This window comes from Molossus molossus, unplaced genomic scaffold (assembly GCF_014108415.1).
Source record: "Molossus molossus isolate mMolMol1 unplaced genomic scaffold, mMolMol1.p scaffold_m16_p_19, whole genome shotgun sequence".
Taxonomy (NCBI): domain Eukaryota; kingdom Metazoa; phylum Chordata; class Mammalia; order Chiroptera; family Molossidae; genus Molossus; species Molossus molossus.
The window spans coordinates 2225512-2253475 of record NW_023425354.1 but is presented as its reverse complement, the minus strand read 5'-3'; positions in this window follow the sequence as shown (position 1 = coordinate 2253475).

Below are 27964 nucleotides of genomic sequence, written 5' to 3'. Positions count from 1 at the left end.
CCAGGAGTCCTGACATTGTCCATCCACAACCCTCGGAGTCCCATCCTGGTCCCGAGACACCACTCACATGTCCCAGTGCGGGGAGAGGGTCAGGCAGCCCCTGCACCATCCTGATCCCCAAACACAGAGTCGCACAGTCACACACACACGCGTGCGTGAGAACTACATTCCCCCACGAATGACATCCTGCCCACACTCGGAAATACCCAGGGCCCCTCAAAGGGCCCAGATGGCCTCTCTGCATGCCCATTGGAGCCGCTGCCCTGGGCACTGACCCTTCCCCGTGAAGCTGACATGAGCAGGCTCTCGACGCCTGGGGACTGCTCACGGGTGGGTGGGGTGCACGCGCGCCCACACTGCTGTCACTCAGGGCGCAGTCACGGCGGCAGGCCGCTCGCTCCATAGTGCACCCCGCCTTGGTCGTCTGCAGAGCACCCGGGACGATGGTGGGCCCCGCCCGCCCACACTGGCTCCCAGATCCCAGAGGGGAGCCCAGAGGCGCGCTCCACCCCCGGCCAGGCTCCAGGTCCCGCTGCGGCCCGGCGGGCAGGGCTCACGGCTGTGAAAAAAGAAACAATTTTTCAAGGCAGAAAATTCCTAAATGGCCCCTTCAGCCTCGCGCACATAATTGTAGTATCCGAGCTAATGAAAGGCCTGGCGTGCCGGCTGGCTGAATACCCCCTCCTGCCACAGCCCCGCACTCATGGGAAGAGGTTCCGCCGGCGGAAATCAGACCCCGGTGGGGAGGTGGAGGGGCGGGAGGGAGGTGGAGAGACGCATGAAATAAAGACCTTTCCAGGAAGGACGGGCTCCCACACGGCATCACATCGTCAATTAGCCAGAAGGAGGCCGAGGAACACTCGGTGTCTCAGCCCACAGAGACGCAGTTTCCCGGAGGGGCTGCAGGCTCTCCAAGGCACCGGCGAAGACGCAGAGCAGGTGGACGGCCCGGGGGCTCGCAGGCCCGGCTCCCAGCAGCCTGGCCGAGCGGAGTGTGGGTCTGAACACACAGGGGAGCCTGGGAGTGTCCAGGAGCTAAGCACACACAACACACACGTGCACACACACCGTTCACACATATAGAAGCATGTGTGCACATATGCCGTGTACCCGTGCGTGCACACATAAACACGTGTGTGTACATGAACATGTGCGCGTGCACACACATGCACACACTTACACTCTAATCTCAGATTGGGGTCCCTATCTGACCCACAAATATCCCACTCTGTGGCTCTCATGGGACCCCCTGAGGACCCCCTGAGGCCCTACAGCTCTTGGCCCATCGGTGAGGAGACCCGGGGGTCTTCAGGCCTCAACTCTGATTACACTCGGAGTACCCCAGAGCCTTCAACCGTCCATTCCAGAGCCTTCAACCCCACACCCAAGGGGGGGGCACCTTAACGACCCCGGGAGGCAGTCCAGCTCAGCCGTCCAGGGAGAGTGACTGATTCATCATCCTAACTGTCTTTTTTTTTTCCTTTATCGACTTCAGAGAGGAAGGGAGAGGGAGAGAGATAGAAGCATCGATGAGAGAAAACATCGATTGGCCGCCTCCTGCCTGCCCAGTTGGCATCACAACCTGGGCATACGTCCTGACCGGGGATCAAACCGCTGACCTCTTGGCGCAGGATCGACGCGCAGCCACTGAGCCACACCGGCCGGCCTGACGGTCCTGACTCTTAGACACCGCTGTCCTCCAGCTGAGCACGGCTTTGAGCGTCCAGGCTGCAGGGCAGGGAGGAGCGTGAATCTTCCCTCCGGGCCATGGCCATGCCCTCGCCTGCGTCCCAGGCAGCCGTCTGCTGGCTGTGAAGGTGGTGGAGGGAGAGGGGGGCAGGAGGGACAGAGTGAGCAGGGCTGGCAGCTGAGAGCTGTGGCCTTGTGCTCCGGGGGCACAGGCTGGGACTCATCTCTGCAGCCTCAAGGGGGGGTGGCCACAGAGGCTGTGTGCTGGGGGCTGGGCCACGCCTCCTGGGCCCTGGCTATTCACCTGCCTCCAGGCCCAGCCCCCAAGCATCCTGACTCTCCAGTAAAGTGGGCCAGACCCTCGGGGAGTCTCGGCATTTCCGCGCCGCTGAGACACCGCACAGCCCTGAAAGGAACCTGGTGGCGGGGGTGGGGATAACATGTCTCCGTCCAGTCCTCCCTGTGTGTGCAACTGGACCCCAGCGAGGGGCACCGCGACCCCCGTATGAGCCCCGAAGGCGGTGCAGGCCCGGGAGGCTGGGCCCCAGGCTCCACAGCCCGCCTCCTCCCCCTGCAGCAGACGTAATCCTGCCTGTAATTTTCGGATATATTAATGCATTTCAAAGTGGTGCGCGTTACAGTTATGATTATTACCAAAAGACTTCCTTTACGGCCCTCATTCTCCAGCACTCATTACTTTCTGAAAAATTATCCTTTGGGTTCGAAATCGGCACGTCTGGTCTTAGGAGTGCTCATCCTCAGATTTGAGCAAAACATGTCGTGTCCACGGCGGGGGGAGTGGTTCTCTCTCAGTCGGTCTCCGTGGTGACTCGTGACGAGGACAGAAGACAGCTGGGAGGGTGGGGCAGGACTGCACAGGGAGCGTGTACACCCACGCCCTCCACAGGTTCTACTTTCACGAGATGTCGACCCCCGTGGGGGAAGCCCCAGGCCACATCATTTCACCCGCTTACGCGTGGACCAGCCCGGGACGTGGACGCTGATCTGTGCGGTATTGCCAGCGCACGCGCACGGTCGGACATGCGTTTTCCGAGCCCCGGGCGACCGTGTGGGGAGACCCAGCCCTGGTCCGCGGGTTCTGGGTGCGTTCTCCTCGATCGTCCTGGGACACGTCCGCCCACGAGAAAGAAAACCCCACTCGCCGGAGGGGGCCGTTACTCACGCTGGGAAGTTGTCCCAGACACCAACACGGGGGCTTTCGAAGTCAGGACAAGGGTGACGGCTTCTCCATCCAACAAGAGCGCCCTGCAGCTCCTCTGCACCCCCCCCCCCCGGGCCATCGGGTAAAGGTCCCAGCTGTCAGCGTCACAGACTCCCAGACGCCAAGACTGACCGTGGCCTTGCTGCCTGGGGTGTTGATTGTACTGTCACACCACTGAAAAGAATAATTCGCACCTTACGTTTCTCTGTCACTTCTCTTTTCCTAAGATCCCCAAATAGTTGGCTAATGTGCCCATGGACCGCACCCCAAGAGGGGGCCAGCGAGCATTTGGTCTACCGGGAGCCTTGGGGGGTTGCTTGGGCTCTGGTTTCACCGCACTTTGTCCCTGCAGCGGGGACCTCAGCCAGGCCTAACATCATCACAGTGTCCCTTCAATGACGGGGTCAATATTCCAGAAAGACACACACACTTTATGCTTTTTTTTTTTTGGTACGTGCCCTTAGCGGGAACTGAACCCGGGACTCTCTGGTCCTCAGGCCAACGCTCCAACCGCTGAGCCAAACCGGCCAGGGCACTTTGTTTTTCTAATGGGTTTCACCAAACTGTTTCGGTTTGTGTGTCTCAAGTTGAGTCCTAAGAACCACAAACGTCTCCACGCCGGAGGCAGGGGTGGGACACTGCCCGGCCTGGGCGTAAGCTCCATGGTGTCAATCACAGGCTCAGAGGAGTCCAGGCCGGGCTGGGGGTGGGGGGCATGGTTCTTCTTCCTCCTGTCCTCCCCCCACAGAACACCAGCTGGCACTGACCTGGGGCCCCATCCCTCGAAACCCCAGGCCACACCTGCAAAAGCAGCACCCCCCTGGCCCCTCTCATTGTTCTCCTGACAGCCCCCCGGGAGGGGAGGCGAGGGACGGGGCAGTGACCTATCGAGAGGACACTCCCCGGGTGGGCAGGAGCCTCCACAGCCCCACAGACCGGCCTCACTCACATCCTTCTGCCTGGCCGGCAGGAGCTCCTGGGACCAGGAGCTGCGAGGTCCCCCAAGGGGGCCTGGAAGCATCTCCTCACCCCCACAGGAACACTGAGGGGCCTGCAACTTTATCTGGAAACATTTTAGGATTTGTTTGTTTTGTTGACCCTCATCTGAGGATAATTTTCCAGTGATTTTAGAGAGAGTGGAAGGGAAGGAGGGGGAGAGAGAGACACACACACATCGATTAGTTGCCTCCATCACGACCCCATCCGGGGCTGGGGATCAAACCTGCAGCCCAGGTACGTGCCCTGGGCCTGGAACCAAACCCGAGAGGCTTCGGTGTGCGGGCCGACGCTCTGACCATCAATCCGGAACCATCCGAAGCAGAGTCCCCTCCTTGTGGCTGCAGGAAACTGCAGAGCCCACGTCCCTAGCTCTGACGAGAGGCCCGTTCCTCTGTCAGATGGCTGGCACCAGAAGGGCCTCGCCCACCACCAGCTGCTGGTGCCTGCCACCCGCCAGCCCTTCCGCGTGCTGTCTCCCCACTTCTCAGCTGGGTAAACTGAGGGCTAGCGGCGTGCCCAGGGCCCAGGCTGGGAGCCTCCATGCCCTCCCCACCGACAAGCTGCAGCCAGCCGGGGGCCTCGCTGTCCCCTGCACACAGACCTCCCACAGCGCTGCAGACTCCGTCATCTCTGCCCAGCGTCGTCTGAGGCTGCTCCACTTACACAGCGTCTGGGTGCGAGCGTCTGCGTGAGGGGCAGCCAGGGCGCGTGGTCTTGGGGGAGCTCCGTTAACAAGGAGACGGAGTGAAGATTCAGACCAGACCCCCAGGGAGAAGCGGGGCCGTGAGGGGGGACGGTTAGGTGCTGGGGGTGCCCCAAGGAGCCTGTGCGCACCCCCCTTGGACCTCAAGGCGACGGGAAACAACGGCGTGCGCGTGGGATGGCGGAGCAAAGTCATCGTAACACCTCCGGCTGAAACCGAAGGTCACAGAGCCCTTCCTGCCGCTGCCAAGGGGTGAGGTTCAGGGGAAAGTCACCAACGGTGGTTTTGACTCCAAGGTGCCCAGCAGCTCTTGGGCCCAGGCCCTGGAGCACTGCCCGGTGCCCAATCCGTTCAACAGAAGCTCCAGGAAAAGTAGGAGTTACTCTCCGTTTGATCCCGTGGAGAAGCCTCTCGCATTCAGCAGGGATTTCGAACTATTCAAGTCTAGTGAGAAATGCTCTCTAAGTGTACCTGGGTACTGGCACCTCTTAAAATCTCTCTCCAAATGGCACCCACCTTTTTTTATCCTCACCGGGGGACATATTTGCATTTATTTTCCGAGAGCGGGAGGGAGAGAGGGGGGAAGAGAGAGAGAGACACATCGGTGTGAGAGAGGGACACATCGACTGATTGCCACCCGCACGACCCAACCAGGGCCGGGGACAAACTGCAACCGAGGTACGTGCCCTTAGTGGGAACCGACCCCGGGACTCTCTGGACCGCAGGCCGACGCTCTAACCGCTGAGCCAAACTGGCCAGGGCGGTACCCACCTTTTTCCATCCAAGTCAACTTTATGTTCTTTGGCTTCCACAGAGGGTCCCCATTTTTACACAGAAAGGCGCCGCTGCCCACAACGGTGAGCTTCCTGGCGCCCTCACCCTGCCTGGAAGAGCGCTGCCCGGGATACGGCGCCCCGTCAGCCCCGTTCGCCTGGCGCCCAAGACGCAGACTGCAGAGGGGACGGGGAAGGATCCAGGCCCCAGAGGGCCACCCTTCCCGGTGTCGCGAGCGAGGAGACGCTGGCGAGCAGGGCTGCGTGGGCCCCGCGTGGGCCGTGTCTGCGCCGCGGACTGACCGGCGGCCCGTGGGAGGCTCCGCTGGGGGCGTCTGGGTTGCTTTCCGCTTGTTTGTTTCGGAGGAGGGGGGTTCTGAAGTGAGGCAGGAGGCCTCAGACAGGTCAAGGCACCGGGGAGTCTCCTTTCTCCCAGACAAAATAGGCCGGTGTGATGTCATCTACCCTGCCCGAAGGGCGTGGAGACCGTGCTGGCCCGCCCAGGGCAGGTGTCTGTCCCCGGCAGTCTGCTCGTCTGCAAGCGGACTGTTTTCTAAAGCGGTGAAAACACACACAGCTGACGCCCTGCCGGTCCCGGTTCCCAGACCCAGCCCGCTCCACACGGGACCAGAAGGGCCAGCTGACCCGAGCAGACGCTGGCAGAGACCTGCCCCACGGAGCTGAGGACCAGAGGCGGGTCGGGAGGGAGCCTGGCAGTTGCTTCGCCCACCCCTGTGCTTCTAGAATATCGGAAGAGGCTTTAGGACAACCGCTGACCAAAGCAACACGGTGCAATCCAGCTAAACATGTGCCTGGTCTCCCTCCTTGTTGCTGCTGGGACATGCTGGGACTTTTAAACCTTCAAAAAAAAAAACCTTCCGACAAGAAGTGCTTTGCCCTTGTCCTCAGAGGAAGCCAGAGTCTGAAGACCTCACCCCATCCAACCTGGGCGGCCAAGTCGGCAGCCAGCTCCTGGGGGTCAGCAGGCAGCAGTCTAAGCTCCACAGAAAGGGCGGAGGCTAAACCGAAGGAAGGTGTCCCTGTCACACAGTGGAGCACACCTCACCCCCTGCACTGACGATGACACTGAGGGACCTTCCCCGCGCCCGAGGACCCTGCTGCCACCTTGCTGCTCGGAGGACCTCAGCTCCGCCCCAGGGGGCTCTGACACACCCTCCGCCGCAGTGTTAGCCGCCGCTGGCGGGGCCGCCAGAGGAAACACTCGCAAAGACAGTAACAGTGTGAGGCTCTGTACAACCTCCAGCCTAAGGCATGCTTCACTGTCAGCTGTGTGCTGGACAAACTGTGACAGCAACTAACTGACTAAGGGCTGGGCACATCAAATGTTACCGTTACAAGCCAAATCAGCCCATGTCTCTAGGTAGTTCTTCAAGCGAGGATGCTCATCTCTGTGGGTCCCCAACACAGAGCCAGACCCCACTGTGAACTCAAGTACCACTGCCGTCCAGTGATGAGCCGAGAGCGGTCCTCACCGTCATGGGTGTCTAAGTGCCCACAGCACTCAGAAGGTACAGAGCGGGGAGGGCAGGGCGGGGAGGAGAGAGGTGGACGGCGAGGGACAGGGGGAGCCAAAGCCAGACGGGACGGAGAACAGCCAGGGGTGGCCCGGAGAGGAAGCTCCTACAGAGAAGTAGCAGGAAAGATGTTTGGGCTGGATGCTCCCTGGACCTGTGGAAAGAGCGTGCGCCCTGTGGGAGGCCGCGGGGAAGCAGGCGGCCGGTGGGGAAGATGCGGGTGGAAAGGGGGTGTGTCTGGAGCGCAGGCCTTTGTGCTGTGGGCGGGGATCTGGGGAACGGTGGTGCCCCAGGGAGAGCATCCCTGTCCGAGGGGCGAGGGGCGGGAGGGGAAAGTCTCAAAATGGCTTTTCCCCTTCACTTGTTCAAAAATAAAAAATCCCTCACCCAACGTCAGCGGCGCGTCAGGTTCCATTTGTCTTTATAACGGAGTATCGAGCATGAGTGTGGAGATGAATAAACACAGAGAGACAAGCAACCCAAAACGGCAGGGGCACAGGCAGCCGGGCTGGAGGGGGCGCGCCCCGCACTGCAGCCGCTGAAGAACAGCATTTCACTTCCGAGTTCGGCAGGGTGGTGACCCCCGGAGCTCCTCCAGGGCCCCTGCCGCCGCCGCCGCCCTGACACCTCCGGGTGGGGTGGGAGTTTCCTTCACGTGCACATTCCGAAAACCCTGACTGCACAAGCGTGCCTCGGGCACCACTGTGTGCAAGGCGGGCTGGGGAAACCTGCCAGCACCCCTGCCCCAGGAGCAAGCCTCCACCATGGATACAGCACAGGATAACGGGCCCCAAGTCGTGGCTGCACAGGGCGGCTATCACAGAAGGGTGCAGTGCAGAGGCGGCACCCAAGCTGAGCCAGGCTGGCAAGGACCCAGAGCTGAGAGGGCATTGTCCCCAACACTGCCATCCCAGTCATCCCCAGGTATCAGAGGTCCAGTATATCCCTCCATGTCTCCAAGGAGCCAAGGGCAACGAGTAAGTGGCAGGGACTGGAGGCCCACTCTGAAAGGGCACCCAGGAGTCTTCGCAGCTGCCTCCTCCCCAACCGGCCTCTCCACTGGCCCTGGGCTCGCCTAGCTCTGCACGGGCCTTAGGAGCTCTCCCCTTCCCCAGCACGGTGAGGGCAGCCTTGGCAGCACCCCCAGGGGCCCCAGAACAAGGCAGAGTGGGGAGGGGGGAGGCAGGCTGCGTGCCCCGGCCCTGTCCTTGGTGCTGGCCCCGGCTGTGTGCCCACTGCGCCCCCAGCGGCAGGGGGCGCCCAGGCAGCCACCTTCGCTCCAGACCAGCCTCTGGTCCTGCGGAAGGGCAGTGACTACACCCCAGCTCTGCTGTGGCTCCTGTCCCAGGCACTGGGCGAGAGGTGTTTTCAGGGAAAGCCCAGCGTAAGCCTGTAGCCAGGACTTTCCTGGACTCCCGGTTCCTCCCCGCGACCTAAGGCGACCTGAGGCTCCAGGGTGGACGCAGGTCTCTCTAAGCCCCAGAACCCTGGAGGGTGGGTCAGAGCAGTCATTTAAGTTCCCTTTTTATGGGGGAGGGGGTGGCTGTTGGAACTCCTACCAGAAAACCACAGGCCATTGGCCACCCCACCCCCACCCCCGGCACACAGCTGCCTCACCAGGCCCAGGCTGTCTCCCCTGAGTGTTCCCTCAACTCCACCTCTGCTGTCTAAGCCCTCAGCTGGGGGACGGCCTTGCCTGGCAGAAGCCCCCGGCCAGGAGAGGTTGAGTGCTGCTTCCAATTGTCCCCGGTGAGCCCTGTGGCCGAAAGGCCTCCAGTCTCTCGGGAGGGACAGAGGTGGCAGCCTAGGTCCTCGGCCCAGAAGGGAGCTTGTCACCCACAAGTGGAGGCAAGGAAGGACAGGGTGCACTTGCACCCCTGACACAGCCCCCCCGGCCCCCACCCTGGGTGCTCCTCCACCAGGGTAAGGCCCCCATCCACCTGCACCCCACTTTCATCAGACGGCACGTTCACTGCAACTTTTCTCCCCCTCTCCACAGTGTTCGCCTACCTGGAGGGTCTGGTTTTAATTAGTGTAATATCACCCTTGACAACGCAGCCTAATTAAGACATCCGCCCAAATCTGCAATGTACACTTAATGAGCAGACTCTGTCGCAATGTTTATACTTTTTAAAATTATCGTTATTTTTTGCAGACCAATAAAACCAAAGCCGGATTCTGGCTGAAAGACCTCATTACCAGCCGCGGACTCCATCGGCCTGCACCTGCTCAGCGGCTAAGTGCCCTGGGCTCCGGGGTGAGCGCCCAGGGCATTCCCTCCGGAGCGGAGTTTCCGAAGAAATCAGCGATCTGGCACTCCTGAGAGCAACCTGGGGGTGGCTCCCCCCGAGGGCTGCCCACTCCGTCATCTGCCCCCATCATTCGGCGGCGGCTCGTGCACCAGGAGCAGCGCCACTGTGAGAGTCCTGTTTCTTTAAAGTGACCAGTAAAAAATAATCTAGTCTCTCCGAAAGCTGTGGCACCTCGGAGTTCCTGCCCACTGCATGGACGCCTCCCGCTGGGAGGGGCTGCGTTCTGGACTCCCAGGGACAGCCCCCACCCCACGTGAGGCCAGGGTCCCAGGCGGCTCAGGCACAGGACAGGGGCCCAGCGTCCCTCCCCCGGCTGGGAGCTCGTGGGCACTGCGGAACTGCCCACCAGGGAGCCTCGCACCAACCACCTCGTTGTCTTCGGGGTGCCATGGAGACAGCCCTCCGGAGGGGACGAGCCCAGAGGACGCCCCAGAGACCCTGCACCTCTTAGGGCGCTGAGGCAGAAAGTTTGGGCCAATGGTGTGCCTGCCCCTGGGGACGGCCACCGCTCCGGAGAGGGAGCCTCCCTAACTCAGCTCAGGAGACTCAGGGCACTGCCCCCAGCCCGCCCCCTGGAGGCCCCAGCGCGCTGCCCCCTGCCATTCCAGCCTCTTGCACTGTGGGGTGCTGGGGCTCCGGGTCCTCCGGTAGCGTGGGAGCGCCCTTCTCCCCTCAACTCCTCTGGGTCACCAGCTCCTCAGCGACCCTGCTCCGGACGACCCGACAGCACCGCGTCCCGGTCTGACAGCGAAGCTCGCTGCCTCCCGAGGCCCCTGCTCCTGCCCGCGAGGTGTCCGGCGCAGCCGGGATCTCCTCGCACCTCGGCCTCCCGCCGGGAGTTCCCTGTGCCGCCGGCATTGTGCCGCTCGCTGCAGCCGCCGGCGCCACCGCCGCCACCTTCGCCACCAGCGCAGGGGACTTCCAGCCTCTCCATGGAGCCCGATCCCCCCGCTTCGCAGCCACAAAATCGCCCCTGCAGCCCCTGCTGGGCCACGTGCCGGACCCCAGCCAGGAAGGACCCGGGGATCCCGGCCCGGCAGACACCCCTGACCCTGAGGGCACCACCCTTTGGCTGCCCTCTGCAGCCCCGGCCCCCCAGCCCCGCCTCTTCCTGCGGGGTCCTGTGGCCCCTCCCAGGGCCGGGCCACCCCCATCTGGCGATGCGATGACCGCGGCGAGGCGCAGCGAGGGCGGCGAGGGCGGGCTACTCACGGGCTCAGCGCTCCCCGCGGCAGGTGCCTGCGTCCCGGCGGCCATGCCCCGGCTGCATCCCGGCCGCCGAGCGGGCGGCGTCCCGGGGCCGCTCTGCACGCGAGCCGGCGGCGAGGGCGCGCGCTGCTCCAGCGGGGGCGGCGGCGTCCGTGTCTCCTCCGACCACGCGAGCGTCTGGGGCCGGGCCGGGCCGCTGTCCTCCGAGGCTCTGCCAGCTCCGGAGCTCTGCGCTCCGCACTCGCTCTCCGCGCTGCCTCGCTGCCTCGCTCTCCCCCACACCCCCTGCTCCGCTCACCCCCCCTTTCTCCTCCCCTTTCCTCTCCCTCCTCGGTTCCTCCGGCTGCTGGGCTGGAGCCCGGAGCGAGGAGACCGCAGAGCGCGGCCGGGCTGTGTGCGCAGCGCTGGAGGGAGGGGCTCCGGCCTCGGGCGGCAGGGCGGCTGCCGGCGCCAGACGCACCCCGACGCCCGCAGCAGCGCCAGCCCCGCAGAGCCCGGCACCAGGCGGTGGGCGAGGCGCGGGAGCCCCGAGAGCGCCGCCCTCCGGCCCAGAGCCCCGCCCTGGCGCCCTTCCTCCCGCGGCTGTGGGAGCAAGCAGCCCCCATCAGGACCCCTGTCCCCCCACCTCCCTGACCCTGGCCCAGAAAGGACAATGTCAGGGATCCCTACACATGAGACTCCGGACAGGGGGTGAGAACTCCCCCAGTCCTCTGCCGGCCAGTCTGCACCTGCTCTCCCTCTAGCCCACACTCCCCCCAACCCTCACGAGGGCCTGGAATCCGGCGCCTTGCCTCCCTGAGGAGGGGCGGCGGCCACACGGGGTCCACTCGAGGGCTCGTCCAGACGGTAACAACTCAATCAGTGTACACATGTCTGCCCTGGTGGGAGCAGAGGGACGGCACTGCCTGCGCTCAGGCTGGGATTTGCCTAAAATCGGAAGCGCAGGTGGTCTAGCCTTACTCCCCAGCTCTCTAACCCAGGGGAAGGAGCCCTGGTGTGGGGTCTGGAAGGGTCTCGAGCCTGGGGGGAGGCAGAAAGGAAGCTGAGGCCAAGGGCCAGTGGAGTGGGGACCCTCTGGGCTCCAGGGCCACGGAGGGCAGTGAGGGTAGCAATGACTGGCATCCAACACCAAAGGCAGGCCAGAGGGCCTGGATGTCCTAAACGGAACAGCGGGTCTGGCAGGGCCTAGGTCCTGTGTCTAAACAGAAGACAGACAGGCAGACAGGCAGACGAAGCGCTCAGGCCCACCACCAATGGGCGGGGCGGGGCGGGGCAGGCAGCCACACCCTCTAAGACATTCTCGGTGTAAAAGCAAATGAAAAGCTGGTCCCAGGTTGGTTTTACTCCAGCTGTAGCTTCGGCGGCAATGGTCTGGACGGTTTCCCGTGAGGCAGAAGCTCGACCTGGGACCTGGGGTTGGCGAGGGCCTGAAAGAGCCCCAGGCCATGACGAGAGGACACACGCCCAGCTCCGGGCGCCCGGCCACTGCACTGCTGGCCGCCTTCCCTGCAAGGGAGGGTGACAGCACCCAAGACAAGTGGCCACTGTTCACTGGGGAGCTTCATGCTTTTCATTTCTGGCCCCCTGGCCGGTGCGGGGCGTTGATCCGTCTTGGCCGGTGGGGATCAGGCGGTATCCGTTGCAGTTAGCTGCTTGGCCCTGCGTTTGAGCACCAGAAAAACGCAGTCTCTGGGCCAGGCAGCCGCTGGGCTGTTGGACTTCCTGCAGCCCAGCGGTTCTCAACCTTCCTGGTGCCGTGACCCTTTAACACGGGTCCTCGTGTTGTATGTGGGCGCATCTGCACATGGGCGGACCCTCCTGGAGGCGGACAGAGGAGCGGTGTCTCGGTTCCTAAGACCATCAGAAATATGTGTTTCCCGATGGTCTTAGGCGACCCCTGTGAGAGGGTCATTCGATCCCCAAAGGGGTCGCAACCCACAGGTTGAGAACCGCTGCTGCAGTCCCGTATCTGACATGGCACGTCCCTGCTCGAAGGACCTAAGTAGTTGTCTCCGTCCTCTGCTGTCAGATAGTCCGGGCGTTAGTGGCCTCAGTCCCCCCCCCCCATCACCCCCATCTCCCTCCGAGCAGGCCTCTCCTCACAGGCAAAGGCCGAGGTCCTTGTGGGCCATTTCCTGGACATTCCAGCAAAGCTCCCTGCAGACAGCACCAAACCGTGTTCCCGGATCCACCAGAACCAGCCGGTGCTCAGCACACAGTGGGTCCACCGGACGCCTTGCAGGTGGCTTGGCCTCGGGACCGCCGATCAGTCCCCAGGGGACAGGCCCTGGCAGGGCTACCTCCTCACAGCCCCGTGACCCTGCCCTTCTAGCCAGAACGGGCAGCCGGGGCCAGTCTGCACGTCCTCATATTAGGACCAACCCGGCGGTCTGTGAAATTATCTTCACTGAGGAGAACTGTACAAACCTCTGATTTGGAATCATTTAAAAAAAAAAAATCGGGAACATGGAGGAGGAACTGGAATGGTGCTTTGCAGATTATACTTGGGCAACAAAAGGAAATCGAGTTCCTTGCGTGAACACACAGCCAATTGCTGCTCTGAAACGCTCACTACAGCTGCTCAAAGCGACACCCCGGGACCTGGGGAGCAGGGCAAGGAAGCCACACGGTGTGGGTCCGGGAGCAGCCCGGGCGGGGCTCCCGGGGGGGTCCTGAGCCCGCCGTGGGAGAGGCTGAGAAGCGGAACCTGAAAGGCTCGGAACAGGGGGGCCAGGTACCCCTGGAGGCAGGGGCAGGCAGCTCCAAGCAGCTCCTGTTTAAGGAGCCCAGATCCTAGACGGCCGCCCACCCCAGGTCACTGCATGGGGCCCCCTGGAGGGTGTTCCCCCGGGGAGGTGACGCAGGGGCTCTGGGCCTGGGGGACACTGTGCCCGGGGCAGAGGGGTATCCTGCACTCTGAAGGCTTGAGACCGGCTCAGCCATGAGAATCTCCTCTTCCTCCTCCTGTAGGTTTTAGGAGAAACCGAAAGATGTAACTTTGCTGTTTCCCAGCAGACGGGGGGAGACTCTCCCACTTCATGGGAGCCCCAGAAACAAGCCCGGCCAGGCCTCAGGGCCTTGGGCCGGCTCTGCAGGGCCTCCCGTCAGGGTGGCCGAACAGCCGGTTAGCAGACAGCTGAGGAGGGCCTCGAAGAGAGAGAGCCGCCGCACAGCCCGGGCCGGGGGCCTGGGAGGGAGAAAGTACCGGAAGTAGCCCTTTTTAATATCCTCAGAAACAGCAGAGACGAGACTGCATCCATGAACCGAGACGGAAATGCTGTTTGAAGGAGAACATTTCAAGAACAAAAAACGGCGTGAGAACAGAAAGAAAAGGCCTCCAGAGACAGGGTGGAAGACAGGAGCAAGGGAGCACCCCCAAATGCAAAGCAGAAGACCAGTGGAGGGAAAGGGTGAAGGGGAGAACATGCGTGAGAGAGAGGATCATCAATGATTTAATCCGAGACGTTTTCCCAGAATTGAGTTTCCGATTTCTCTACACAGTAGACGACACCGGCCCACGCTAAGGCGTCTTATCAGGAAAAACGAAGTCCTGAGGCCGAGAACAGTCTCCACGTGTTTCCAGGCCCGTGAAAAATGAGCAGGAATGAGAGGGGGCTTCCAAATGCTCAGCAGCAGCAGGGAAGTTGCTGAAGGGACATGTTTTCGGGTCTAAACCCCTGACTTGGCCAAATTAACAATCAAACGTGAGATTAAAATAAAGACATCTGCAGGTGCAAGACCCCCAAAAAACAAAACACTTCCCATGCACCATTTCTCAGAAAGCTACTAGAGGGTACGTTCCAGCACAACAAGGGAGTACAGCGTGGAAGAGGCCAACCGGGGAGACGAGACACTACATCCAGTCTGAGAGGAAGGGAGGAGGAGAATCCCCGGGCGGGAGACGGGCCATCACAGAGGGCGGCAGACCAGAGTACGGCAGGCTGATGACTCGTCCAACTGCGCAGCACACTGACATGGCAAGGGCTGTCGCCACCACAGAGCCTGCTGGGGTTCTGCTGCCCTTTCAACACCAGATGAACCAGGCCCGGGTTCTTATCTGTACTTGGCCTGCTTGGACCAGTCCTGATGGGCGGCCTGCTTCCCTCTCCACACACTGCCACCTGTACAAGCTGGGGACATCTCACCCCTCAGAAGTGTCCTCTCAGAAAGAGGAGGGTGGCCATCGGGCGCTAAGAAACAGAAAACAGATCAGACCACTCCCCTCCCCCCATCATCACCAACCTGCTGGACATCCGAGCTGGAGGGGACCTCAGTTCTCCAGGGATCCTCATGGCCACAGCCTCTGGAACAGAGGGGGTGGCTTCACTGACTCCCTAAACTCCCCGGCAGCTGAGCCAGAGAGGACCCTGACCAGTCACCTTGTCTCCCCCAGGTTCCTCTCTCTAAGCCCAAAGGGGCACAGACAGAAAGGATGCCGCGGCCAGTTCTTTATATGAATCACCGTGTGCGGGAGTAGACGGTGATGCGGCATAAAACGTCTCGGAAACAAGCAACAAGGGGACGTCTCTCCTTGTCCGTCTTTCACGTCTTGTTGGGTCCACAGGTGGCCAGCTGGTAGACTGCTGGACAGTGTGTCTGACACTTGTCACTGGGCTTCCCTGTTAGGTCTTTTAATCCAACAGAGTCCATTATAAGGTCAGTTGATGCAGTCATAACCTCCCTGTGAAGAGGGGACTCCCTCAGCCCACGTGTCCACACGTCCGGACTTACACATGTAAACACGTAAGCCTTTCCGCCGCCACCCAGCCTGCGTGTTCAGGTTCCGCTCCGGCCACCATGTGAGTGGCCGTAGGACTCTGTGCAGAAGGCCCTGTCTCTATCAGCGACGTCCACACAGGGACAGCCCTCGGGACCGAGGGACCGTATGATTGCAACAACCCACTCACGTTCTTGCGCAGCGAACACAGGCAGATGTGTGGAAGTTTCTGTTCCGTAGGGCTCTGGGGGGCTGTCTCTCCAGACCCCGTGAAATCTAGGTCACAATAAAACCTTGGAGGTCAGCGGGCCCAACCCGCTAACCCACCCCGTAAAGTTCTGGGAGCCTGTGCTGGTCTCGGCTCCTGAAGGGGTGCCCATCACATGCCTGCCTCGGCATGCCAGGCCTCACCCTTTCAGAACCGTCGCTAGACGCTGCACCTCCCCAAGCCTCCTGCCATCATCCCCCCTTTATCGACAACAGTCCACCCCCTCCCCAACACCCGACGGAAGTGGGGTCACCAGGGACAGGATTCACCAGACAAGTTAGCCTGTTGTCCTTCCTCAGCGCATTTGAGCATTTAAGGCATCTGGACCTGCTGTCCACTCCCTTCCAGAATGTTCTTCCTTCTCCTCCACCGCAGCACTGCCCCCGAGGCCACCCTCTGCACCTCCGTTTGGTTCCCCAAGACTCAACCCTCGGTCCTGTCACAACGTTCTCCTCGAGACTCTCGCCCCCTCTTCAGTCTCATTGTCACGGACGTCACAGTGGCATTTCAGAGCTGGGGGCAAGTCCAGGGGTCACTGGTCACAGCCCTATATTACAGATGACAAAACCGAGGCCCCAAGCGCCCGGTGCCTGCCCGGGGCTCCTGCACATGGGCAGCCCCTGCAGACCTTGAACCCACCCTGACTGTGGGCACCCTGCCCCCGCACACCCTCACCTCACTGCAGGGGAGACGGTAGATGCATCCAAAGTGTCCCCCAGGCCAGACGTGAAGTTTTATTTAAGAGCGTGGAGCTCTGTGTCAGTCCCCAGCTGCCTGCAGTTCTGACATTTATCTTCTCCAGAGGAGGGCGAACCACTGCAAAGCTCCCATCTCCCCTCCCACGTGGATGGGAAAGGTCAGAGGGAGAGCCAGGCAGCTCAGGGTCCCGCGTCCACGTGGCGGGCGCACGGCTCTGTCCTCGGGCTGCCTGATTACGCAGCAGCTTTGGGGAAGCAGAGGTGGTGGGGGGACTGTGAGGGGAGGGGGCAGAGGGTCCCCAGGTGCTGCCCAACTTCTGTAACCAACGGCAGTGGCTGAAGCTCGGGGCCTCCTACAACAGGTCACGCTCCATTCGGGGCTGGTGGGTTCTTCTCCATCTTCTTAAACCTCCTTGCTTTGAGGAGGACCCACGCCATATCTTTGAGCTCAGCCTGTGATTGCACAAGGATACCCGCCCAGAAAGCGAATTAAAAATAGGAAAAATCCATCCAAGTCGTGTGTCTGCCGAGGCAGAGGGCTGTCAAATTGCTAGGCAACCCCAGGCAATCCTGTGGGAAGAAGGTCCGCGCTCAGCTTGTTCCCCAGAAGTGGCGCTCCCAGCCCTTTGTGCGGGTGCACTCAGCCGGCTCGCCGAGTGGGGAACAGAGGGGAGGCGCCTCCGCCGCGGGAGCGCGTGCGCGCGCGCACCACCGCACAGACGGGCTCTCCAGGGGACAGAGAAGACGTTGGGGTGTCTGTGCACAGGAGGAGACATCTGGGCACCCACGGGGAAATGCATGTGATCTCTTCGCACTTCCCAATATCCAGGCGTTCAGAATTGTGTGGGCAAAACAACCCGGATTTTCGCTGGTAAGCCCCCCCCCCTTCTCTTCATCAGCAAGAAGTGACTCCGAGCAAGGGTTGGAAAGCTGCAGACAGAGGAGACATGATACATGGGAGTGTGGCAGGAGATGACAAAAAAGGGCTGGAGGATCCGGGCCAGGCCGGGCGGCCCCGTGCTCCGGAGCCTGATGGACGCACCTACTCCGCTCTCACAGCTCAGTAACCTCCCGCTGTAACCACAGGAAAATGCTGTGGGTGTTAAAGCACTAACCAGGACCATGAAATGCTTTTCAAGGGAAAAGGTGGGCACGTAGCATCATAAAAAGTACCAAGAATTTTCCACCGGACTTTGGAAGGCACGAGGGTGAAGCCGAGAGAACCCCTTCCGCGGGGATGCGCAGAGCACCCAGCCGAGCACCAGGGCGCCTGCATTCCTGGGGCTGCCCCGCCCAGAACCGGGGCTTAAAACGGTCAAAATTTGTTCTCTCACAGTCCTGGAGACCGGGAGTCCAAAAGCAAGGGGTCTGCAGGACCTGGCTGCTCTCCAAAGGCTCCAGGGGAGGACCCGTGCCAGGCCTCCCTTCTGCGTCTGGGGCTGCGCAACCCTTGGCGATAGTCACATCACTCCGGTCTCTGCTCCGTCTCCACGTGACCTCCCCTGGGTGTGTCTGTGTCCACATTCCCCTCTTCCTTTAAGGACACCAGCCACTGGGTTTAGGGCCCACCACATCCAGCATGACCTCATCTTATCTTGATCACATCTGCAAAGACCCTATTTCCAAATAAGGTCCCATTGCGAGATTCTGGGTGGACCTGAATTTGGGGAACACTATGCAACTGACCACACGAGGATTGACAGTGAAATCAGAGGAGCTTCAGAGCAGGCGGCGCTGGCCACCCTCGGGCCAGCCTGTCCCTCTGGAGGGACCCTCTCTTACAGCCCCGGACAGAGAGGCGCCCAGGTCCACATGGCAGGGCGGCCCCATCTCCTCGGGGACAGCTTGCCCGGCTGGAAAGCATCCTTCCCAACTGGGGCCAGGAATCGGCTGTGGTCCTCCAGCTGCATTGTGGGATTCGGAGGCCCGAGGCCCCGCCCACACCAGAAGCCCCGCCCGCACCAGAAGCCCCGCCCACTGCCGGCGCGGAGGCTGGCCGACCCCCACGGTAGTGAAATGGCAGAGGACACTGACGCCTCCCTCCACGCACGGCTTCCACTCAGACCATCACACTCGCCACAGCCTCGCCTCCAGCCGTTTTCCCCACACCCACTGTGCCCACATGTCCACACGGGAGGGGTCACTCACTCCCGTCCACCCAGCTGGTCCCCTCTGCCTTGCTTCTGTCCCTGACACACCAGCCTGCCTTTCGCGTCATGTCTCCCAGGTGAAAAGCACCAGGAGAGAGCTGGACCCTTTGGGGCCACCCTGGCGTTTCCCGACCCACCGGGCACACCTCCCCGGACTTTCCGAGCCCCTGCGCCTGCGGCGTGTCATCTCTTCGTCCTCACAGCCGCCCTGAGCAGGGGCTTGCCGGAGGGCGAGCTGAGGGACTGAGGGGCGGGTGCCCGCGATCACAGAACGGGAAGGGCAGGAGCTGGATTCTGAAGGAGGCCCGAGACCATGTCCTGTCTCTGGACATGGGCTTTACCTTCAGCCCACGGAGATACACACTGTGGTAAGCTGAATGGTGTCCCCAAAAGAGATGTCCAAGTCCTAACCCACCCCCCGTAGCTTGGAAATTGATGACAGATGTGATCGAGTTAGGATGAGGTCCTTAGGGTGGCCCTCGCCCGATACGACGGGTGACCTCACCAGCAAAGGTTAGGATACAGGTGCGCACGGGGAACATACGTCAGGACACAGACACGGAGAAGGGGGCCTGTGATGGCAGAGAGGAGGAGTGAGGCAGCCGCAGGAACAGGGAGGCCCGGGTGCCTGCCGCTGCAGACGCGAGGCAAGAGGGATCGGCCGAGCACCGCGCTGTGAGCCCCAGGCTCCGGCCCCCACCCGGCACAGAATCCGCCTCTGTGGCTGAACCACCAGGTCCGTGTTTCTTCCTCAGGCAGCCCAGGAGCTCACACCAGCTGGAAGACAACCCTCCCCCAGGGCCCAGCCAGGGGAGCCCGCCCTTTGCCATGCTGGGTCTCCTGTTCTCCCCCAGCAGTGGCAATAAATGGCTTTGAGTTCCCAGGTTCTGGGACAAGGGCCCGGACCCAGTGCCCCCCAAGTGCTCCCTCGAGACCGCTAGTCCCCGGGGCGCCCACGACAGATTTCCTCCGTGATGAATACGAACACGGAGAATGACTGCTGACTCCCGGGGACTATTCAGCAAGCTCAGCCGCACAGCCCCTCACCTCTGGCTGCTTCCTGAGAAGTAGGAGGCGGCCTCCCCGGGAGTAGGACCGTCCGAGGCCGGGCCAGGAGGCAGGCTGTTCACTTCTCTAGGACTTGCCTCTCCAGCAAGGCTGGGGACAGACCCCAGGAGCCCTCGCCCGTCCCCAGGAGTGAGTTCCTGCGACGCTCCCTGAAGCGGTCTGGCGGCCGAACCCCCACACAGTGAGGCCGGCAGCCTCGTGGGCTGCTCCGTGCAGGGAGAGCGTGGCTGGGAGCCGCCCGTGGCTCCAGGTGCGTGTCCTCGCTCCACGCCTCCTCGGGAGATTCTTCTCCGCCTCGCTCTCCACTTTGCTAGTTCACTCCACTCCCTGCTTCCCAGTCTCCGAGGCCCACCTGGCCAGGGGCAGGTTGTTGGGGGAGGGGTATGGTTCTCACGCTGCAAAAATTCCAGATCTAACAGGTCCCCCCTGCCCTCGGGGTTGGCTGGGTGGAGAGCCTTGTCCTCGGGCTGCCCTCCTGCTCGAGGGACAGGCAGCACCCAGGCCCCCAGATCGGGGCTGTAGGCCATTTAGAAGGCCCTGAAAATGTGCCTCCTCTGGGACCCCAATTGCAAACAGATGGAGGTGGTGGCCTCTGCTTGGCCAGGCTTGGTCCCCACCCCCATCCTGCCTCCCTGGAGGTCCCCCTCTGTCCCCACTTTCCCCCCAGACAAAGGCAAAGGTAGGCCAGGGATGAGCAACCCGGAGTGCCTTGGACCCCATGCTGAGCCCTGGCCCAGATGCACCGTCTGCTGGGCTTTCTGCAAACCCAGCATTTGCCTCCACTGCAAACTCCCCTGGACAGTGGGACCCACTTGATCTGTGAGGTCAGGGAACCGGGGACCAGGTACACAGAGTCCTCAGTGGTAGACGCACCGGGTATCAGACCGAAGTGACCAGAGCAGGGCCAACCAGGAGAGCTTTGTGCATTTTCTCAGTTAATGGAGGTGAAATTCACATGAGGTAGCGTTAACCACTTCCAAGTGCGGAATTCAGTGGCAGCTGGTGCCTTCACGCATTGTGCGGCCATCCACTATCTAGTTTCAAAATACTTCCACGGTCCCCAAAGGAGACCCCGCCCACTGAGCAGCGCCCCACCCCCCACACCGAGCTTTGGATGTTAAACGGAACACGTCCGGCTGTTCCCACTGTTCTCCCTCCAAAGTTCCAGCGCTTTTTGCGCAGGACTGTCCTCCTGGCTGTCCCTGTCCTCTCGGCGTGTCCACTTACCCCATCAGCTCTCAGGGACTGACCGAGAGTGTCACATGAAGAGATGAATGAAGTCCTTGGCTGTCTTCGTGACAACTCTGCCATTTGCCCGAAGAGTCATTGCTGGTGCAGTCTTCCTTCACTCTTTTATTCAGCAAACATTCTCTGAGCACCTTGGAGGTGCCCAGCCCTGGGTCCATCAGAGGTGCAGTCCCGCCTGCCAGGTGCCAGGTGCCGAGCTGGGGAAGCAGGTGGGTAACCAGCTGAATGACCAGGCCAAGTGATAAGTGCTTTCAGGAAAACAGGAAGAAATGCCCCACCCTGGAGAGGCCCCACCATCCCCCATCCAGACTCCAACTGGTCACGTGGCCTCTTCCAAAGACAGAGATGCGTCTGCCAATGAGACCAAACAGGCAGGGACTGGAAGAGGCAACTCATGAAAGATTTAAAAGGACCCCAAAGTCCAGATATTGGGAAAATATCTGCTCTCACTAGCCACCAAAGCAATGTATTTCTAAACACAAACACGCTGCGCTCCGTGCCTGCCGCCTGGCCTGCGGGGTCTTTGAGCTGCTGATGGGGCAGTGCGTGGGGTTCAGAGAGGCCCTGGAGAGAGGCCCTCTGCAGGGGCTGGTGGCATCGGGTCATCTTCCTCCAGGGCAGATTGGCACTGGGATCAAAAGCTTTCGAAATGTGTTTAACCTTTAACTCAGCAATTCACTTGTAGGAATTCACCCTAAGGAGACACCTGGGAACGAACGAGAAGATTTCTCTCCAAAGATTTATGTGCTAGGATATTGGCGGCTTCGCTCCAAAATCAAGACAGGGGGAAGACGCTACATGTCTGACTCCGGGGCCTGGTAAATAATTTGTGCTCGTTAAAATCCCCACCGTGCGGGCGGGAGGCCTGCGTGCAGAGGCGAAGCGTCTACAGACGCGGAACGGGAAGGTCCGGCGCACGTGCAGCCCGGCCGGACGACGCTCCCGGCCGGCGGCAGGGACACCTCTCCAGGGCCCGCAGATTCCCTCTGTGCCGGTGCACAAGGGGTCATTTCTCATTTTTCTATTTTGGATGTTGCTGTATTTTCTCAGTTTTCTGCAGAGGACCTGAATTCTATTTGAGATCAGGAAAAAGAGTAAGGACCATTTTATAAATCCGTTAGCAGTGTGAGACAGGTGACCTTCCCATGCGCCAGCCTGCGGGGGCGTAGGGCGGGGGGGTGGGGGGGAAGCAGAGACAGTGTGAGGGGCCTGACTGGGACCCCGACGCGGGTGGACGCCGTGGGAGAGCGGGGACGCCACAGAGCCGCACCTCCGCGCTCCGATTGGACGCGGCGCTGGCGAAGCGGGTAAGTCACCAGCTACTCGGGGAGGCACTGCGGAGCTGTTGATTTTGTTTGTTGCCTGGGAGCCAGGCTCAAAACATACTACGTAAGAGCAATGGAGAGGTGGCTTTCTTTATTCCGGGAGATGTCGGGGTGTCCCGCGCCCCCTCCTCCCACGCCCCCTTTCGGCTGCGCTGCAGGCGGACTCGGGGCGCGCGGCCGAAGCACTGCGAACGGACACGTTCTACCCCCTCCGCCTTCTCCGGAGAAGGGCCCTGGCCAGGGTTATTATTTTACACTAAAGTTCTGGAAAGGGCATCATTGCAAAATAAATATTCTTAGAAGTCATGATTTGTGAGAGGACTGGAAGGAAGGAGCAATGTTTATGGCATCCCTACCGCGAGCAGGTACCTAAGCACCTTCTCATTCGACCTTGGGAACAAGGCCCTGAGGTCAGGGGGTTGCCCGCAGCTTACAGACAAGGAGCCCGAGTCTCTGTGGGTCCAAAGCAGCCCGACAGGGGTGGCTCAGGACCAGCGACCCCAGAGGGCATGGCCCTCGTAACCTCACAGCCAGTGCGGGCCAGAGGGACCCAACTCCACTCGGACCTCAAAGTGCGTGCCCGAGAAGGCGGAGCTCTGGGTCTGGGCCACCCCGAGGATCAAGGACCCCTGCAGCTGAATGGGGGCGCCAGCTCAGCCACGCACCCGCAGGACCGAGCCTCGGGCCTCGCGAACACATCTCAGAAACCAGGAGACAGCTCTATTGGGAGAGCCAGCGCTAATTAAATTTACTGGGATCGCTGAAGAGGAAATTATTTAATATTCTGAACAGATTTAATATTTGAAAGCATGGAGGCCTTGATTCGTCATGGATGAGCTCTCTGCCATCCAGGGTTACATTTGGTGGGGTCCACACACAAGCTGGGCTCTGGGCGACCTGTCAGGCAGGGAGGCACCACCGTGGCCCGCAGTCCAGAGCAACGGGGCCTCCCCTGCTTCCCGATCCTGCCCCACCCTGTTCGCCTTGACCAGATCCCATTGGAACTACCCCTCCCCTCCCTGCAGGGCCTTGAGAGCCACAGAGTGACCCACCCACACCCGTCCCCCCGGTTCCATCCAGGGGACTGAAGGAGCACTGACGTGTGGGCACAGTGCCCAGCCCACCAGCCCATGACCCATCCACGGGGCTCGTAAAGCGCCACGCGTTCAGCTCCGTCTAACCAGCTGGATGATAGGAAACAGCAGGCCCAGACGTCCTCCCGGGGCCTGCTGGGAAACTGAGGCAGAGGACCTGAGCCGTGACAGGTCAGCACTGGGGACGGAGACCCGGTGTCCAGGCCGCGGGACCTGCCATTGACTGTCTGCGCGACCCTGACTCCCTCGACTACAAAGCTGCACTGACTCCCATGCCCTCTCGGGTCCTCCCGGCTGGAGAGTTCTCACTCCAGCATTCAGACCGCACGTGGGAGGCATGGATGACCCAGGCCCAGAAATCAGGGGCCATGCCCTGGCCGGTTTGGCTCAGCGGTTAGAGCGTCGTCCTGCGGTACAGAGAGACCCGGGTTCGGTTCCCGCTAAGGGCATGTACCTCGGTTGCAGTTTGTCCCCGGCCCTGGTTGGTCGTGCGGGTGGCAGCCGCTCGATGTGTCCCTTCACATCGATGTTTCTCTCTCTCTCTCTCTCTTCCTCTCTCTCCCTCCCGCTCTATCTGAACAAAAGTGTATAAATGTCCTCTGGTGAGGATAAAAAAAAAAAAAAGAAATCAGGGGCCATGGTCCAGCACTGAGGGCTCCCAGGAGGGCCTCACAGCACCCCTGAGACAGTCTCCCACACAGGCCCTGGCACGAGGGCCATTTCCTGAAGGGCCACATGGCAGCCGGAATGTTCTGTCCTTTTGAAGGCTGGAAAGCGTGGCCGTGAGGGAGTCCTGGGCGCCTGGGGCCTGCAATATAGGAGGCCAGGTGAAGCCAGGTGAGAACACATCCAGGTGAGGCCAGGTGAGGCCAGGTGAGAACACATCCAAGTGAGGCCAGGTGAGAACACATCCAGGTGAAGTCAGGTGAGGCCAGGTGAGAACACATCCAAGTGAAGCCAGGTGAGGTCAGGTGAGAACACATCCAAGTGAAGCCAGGTGAGGTCAGGTGAGAACACATCCAAGTGAAGCCAGGTGAGGTCAGGTGAGAACACATCCAGGTGAGGCCAGGTGAGAACACATCCAGGTGAGGTCAGGTGAGGTCAGGTGAGAACACATCCAGGTAAGGTCAGATAAGAACACATCCAGGTGAGGTCAGGTGAGGTCAGGTGAGAACACATCCAGGTGAAGCCAGGTGGGGCCACATCCCCCCCTGCTCTCCCCAGCTGTCCCCTGGGATGCACTATGTGATGCTGGGGAGACTGAAAGTCTCTTTCACTAGAAAATAACACAATGAGTTATTCTAAAATCCCAGAGTGGAGAAAGATGAAATATCACACAAAACAAAGAAGCCAAGAAAAGGAAAAGACTTTTGACTACAGACAACTTCTGTATAAAAAATAAATAAATAAATACTATAAACAAAGTTAAAAGAAAAATTACACGGTGAGAAAGATTTGTATCAATCACATATAACTAAAGATTGATCCTCCATAAATAAAAAATTGTGGCCAATTAATAAGTGAAGGACAAACAACCAACAGAGACCCAAGTTCACAGAAAAAATATAAATAACCATTAAATGCAGGGAAAGATGCTCCACCTCACTCATATTTTTTTAAAAACTCAACTAATAAGATACCATTAAACTCTTAAAATGCCCAGTATTGGACCCGGAATGAGTTAAGATGTCCTCTGATACACAGTAGATGGGACTGAATTGGTAAAACCATTGGAAGAGCTGTTGGAGGCTATTTATTAATTTTTGACAACATGTGTCTTTGATCAAACAATTCCACTCCCAGGAACCTATCCCACCCCTGACCCTCACCAGTAAGCCCACAGGTACGTACAATATACTAAGTGCAATATTGCTACAGTAGCAGGAAGGACACGGGGGTTCCACTCACTGGGGAATAAATTGCACGCCACAGGCTGGCGGAGTCAACAATCCTTTTTTTTTTTTAAACAAAAGAGCTACGTGTGCTGATAGAGATGGTAACCAGGAAAGGAGGCTCCAGAACATACGTCCAGCCTTCGGGAGGGGAGGGCTGTTCTCTAAGAAGACCCCTGGGCTGCGGGAACGGGCGTGAAGACAGCGGCGCCCGGGCGCGTTCACTCTCCACTTTGGAGCTTTTCAAAAGTATAAAGCGCGGGTTCTTCACATCAAGACAAAAATTCTAAAAACCTTCATGATCCCATCATCAAAATGTAGCCACGACTGATGTGGGTTTTATCCGCCCAGCCTTGGTGTGTGCGTGGATACAAGTCGTGTAGATGTGGACATGGGGCTGCACTTTGCAGGCACGTATTTTTCATCATCCCCTGAGTCGTGCCCGTTGGAATCAAACACGCCCTAGCGTCTCCAGCGACACAGCCCTCCCTTACTCCCGTCTGCAGGTACCAGATCCTTCTCTTTGAGTCGTGCCCGTTGGAATCAAACACGCCCTAGCGTCTCCAGCGACACAGCCCTCCCTTACTCCCGTCTGCAGTACCAGATCCTTCTCTTTGAGTCGTGCCCATTGGAATCAAACACGCCCTAGCGTCTCCAGCGACACAGCCCTCCCTTACTCCCGTCTGCAGTACCAGATCCTTCTCTCCTCCCTCGCAGGAGAATTCCTGCGGAGTGGTCAGCACATGCTGTTCGCACGTCATCTCTTCCCGTAGCTCCTGAAGTAACTAAACACGGTTTATCTCACTTTCCGCAGAAGAGGTTTCTGCCAAGATCACCCGTGACCCCCTCCCCCCAGGGGTTAATCCTCAGGTCTCATCTCACTTGTCCCTTAGCAATGCATGACCGTCACTAACCCGCTTCCACATTCTGTCTCATGGCTTTAAAAATCACTATAGTCATCTCTCGAGCAACCACTAAAAAAGTGCAACCGATAAGGCTACAAAACGATTTTATGAATTGAAATGAAACACTAAAACTAAAGCAACCACAATGAAGGCAGAAAAGGAGGTACACACGAACAAGAAACAGAGGACACACACAGAAAACCAACAGTAAAATGATGGACCTCATTCTGGCCATATCAATAATCACATTAAATGTAAATGGACCAAAAACCGCAATTAAAAGGCAGAGGCTGTCAGCTACAGAGAAAGACTGAACGTAAAAGATGGTTTAAAATGACACCATGCAAACAATAAGCATAAGAAGACAGGTAAACTAGACTTGAAGACAAACTAGAGTTAAAGTGTGGCAGTTCATAATGATAAAAATACCTAATGTATTAGGAAAGTATGAAATTGATAAGCATGTAGAGACTATAGTAAAACTTCAAAATACATACTACAAAAATTGACTTAAAGGAAGTTGTCAACTAGGCTGACTGTGGTGATCATTTTATAATATATACAATAATGTTCCATCATAATGTACACCAAAACTAATATTACGTGTCAATTATACCTCAACTTAAAAAAGAATACATATGGAAAAAAGTAAAAATAAAATAAAGGGAGAGATTCACAGTTAGAGTTGAAGATTCTAACACCCATCCCTCAGCACTTGATAGAACAAATCAACCAAAAATCAGTAAGGAAACAGGTAACAAGGAGCCATCTGCAGGAACCCAGGGCTGTGATATAAAGGAAGAGGGAACTCACTCATGCTTTGGGAATAAAGGAAAGATTCCTCCCATCTTACAGAGGAAAGAAAATGCTTTTCCCTGAATCATTCATGCACAGCTCAATTTCTGAACTGAGAGACCAGACCTGAGGCCCACATGTTGATTGTGTTTCAAACTACATCACACAACTGCAAGGGTGCTGTGCAGACCTGGCCCAGCTCCCACCTGCCCCTCCATTCTATTCCCAGCCCAGCATCCAAAGTCAAATCCAAGTCAGACCACATCACTCCTCTGCTCAAAACTTTCCAACAGCCCCCATCTCACCCAGAGAAAAGCCAAAGATGTGTGTACAGGAATATTCATAGCACTTCATTCATAATCACCAAAAACTGGGAATAACCAAGTGTTCATCAACAGAAAAATAGGTAAACTGTGACCCACCTATCATACCAGGAACTACTACTCAGTATAAAAAAGAAATGAACTTCTGACACTCACACCAACATGGACGAATCTCAAACTATTCCACTGCGTGAAAGAAGCCAGACCACAAAGACTGCGTACTGTACACTTCCATGTGTGTAAATTTCTAGAACAGACTAATGCAACACCTGATGATAGAAATCAGAGCTGAGGTAGCCCCAGCTTGGAGAGTCGGGGGACACTATTCAGGGGCAGGAGGGAACTGTCTGGGGATTTGAAATGTTTTGTATCTTGACTAAGGGATGGTTGCACGTATGTGTCAAAACTCATTGAACTGTATACTTAAGTGCTTTTCACTATTTGTCAATTCTACCAAAGTTTAGAGAAAAGGAAAACTAAGAATGAAAAGTTAGTTCTATGTCCCAAAAGGTAAACCCAACCTGGCCTTTTGCTCCCCCTCTGACATCTTCTCATGTCTGGCTCCCTCTGCCCCACCAGCCCCCTTGTTTTCCCTCCATCCAGCCTAGTACTCTCCTGCCTCAGGGCCTTTGCACTTGCTAGTCCATCTTCCTGGAACGCTTTTCCCCAGATATCTGCACAGATCACTCACTGGCCTCATTAAGTTGCCTCAGCACAAAGGGTCGCCTAAGGTGAAATGAAAGCACCTCTCAGCTTTATCTTTACCTGCCGTGTGTGCACGTGTGTGCATGTATGTGCACGTGTGTGTGTGCATGCTTGTGTGTGTGTGCGTTGCCCATCCCCCTCCACTCCACGGACAGCAAGCACTCTATTCACAGCTGAGCTGTAGCCCGAGCACCAGAACCGTGCCTGACAATCAGACACCTTCAGTAAACAGCTGTTAAATAAGTGGCCATGGGCAGCACCCCTCCGAGGGTGTCCACCCGCAGAAAGCCCAAGACAGCCATGGTAACGGCCTTGGGAATAACATGTCTCCCTG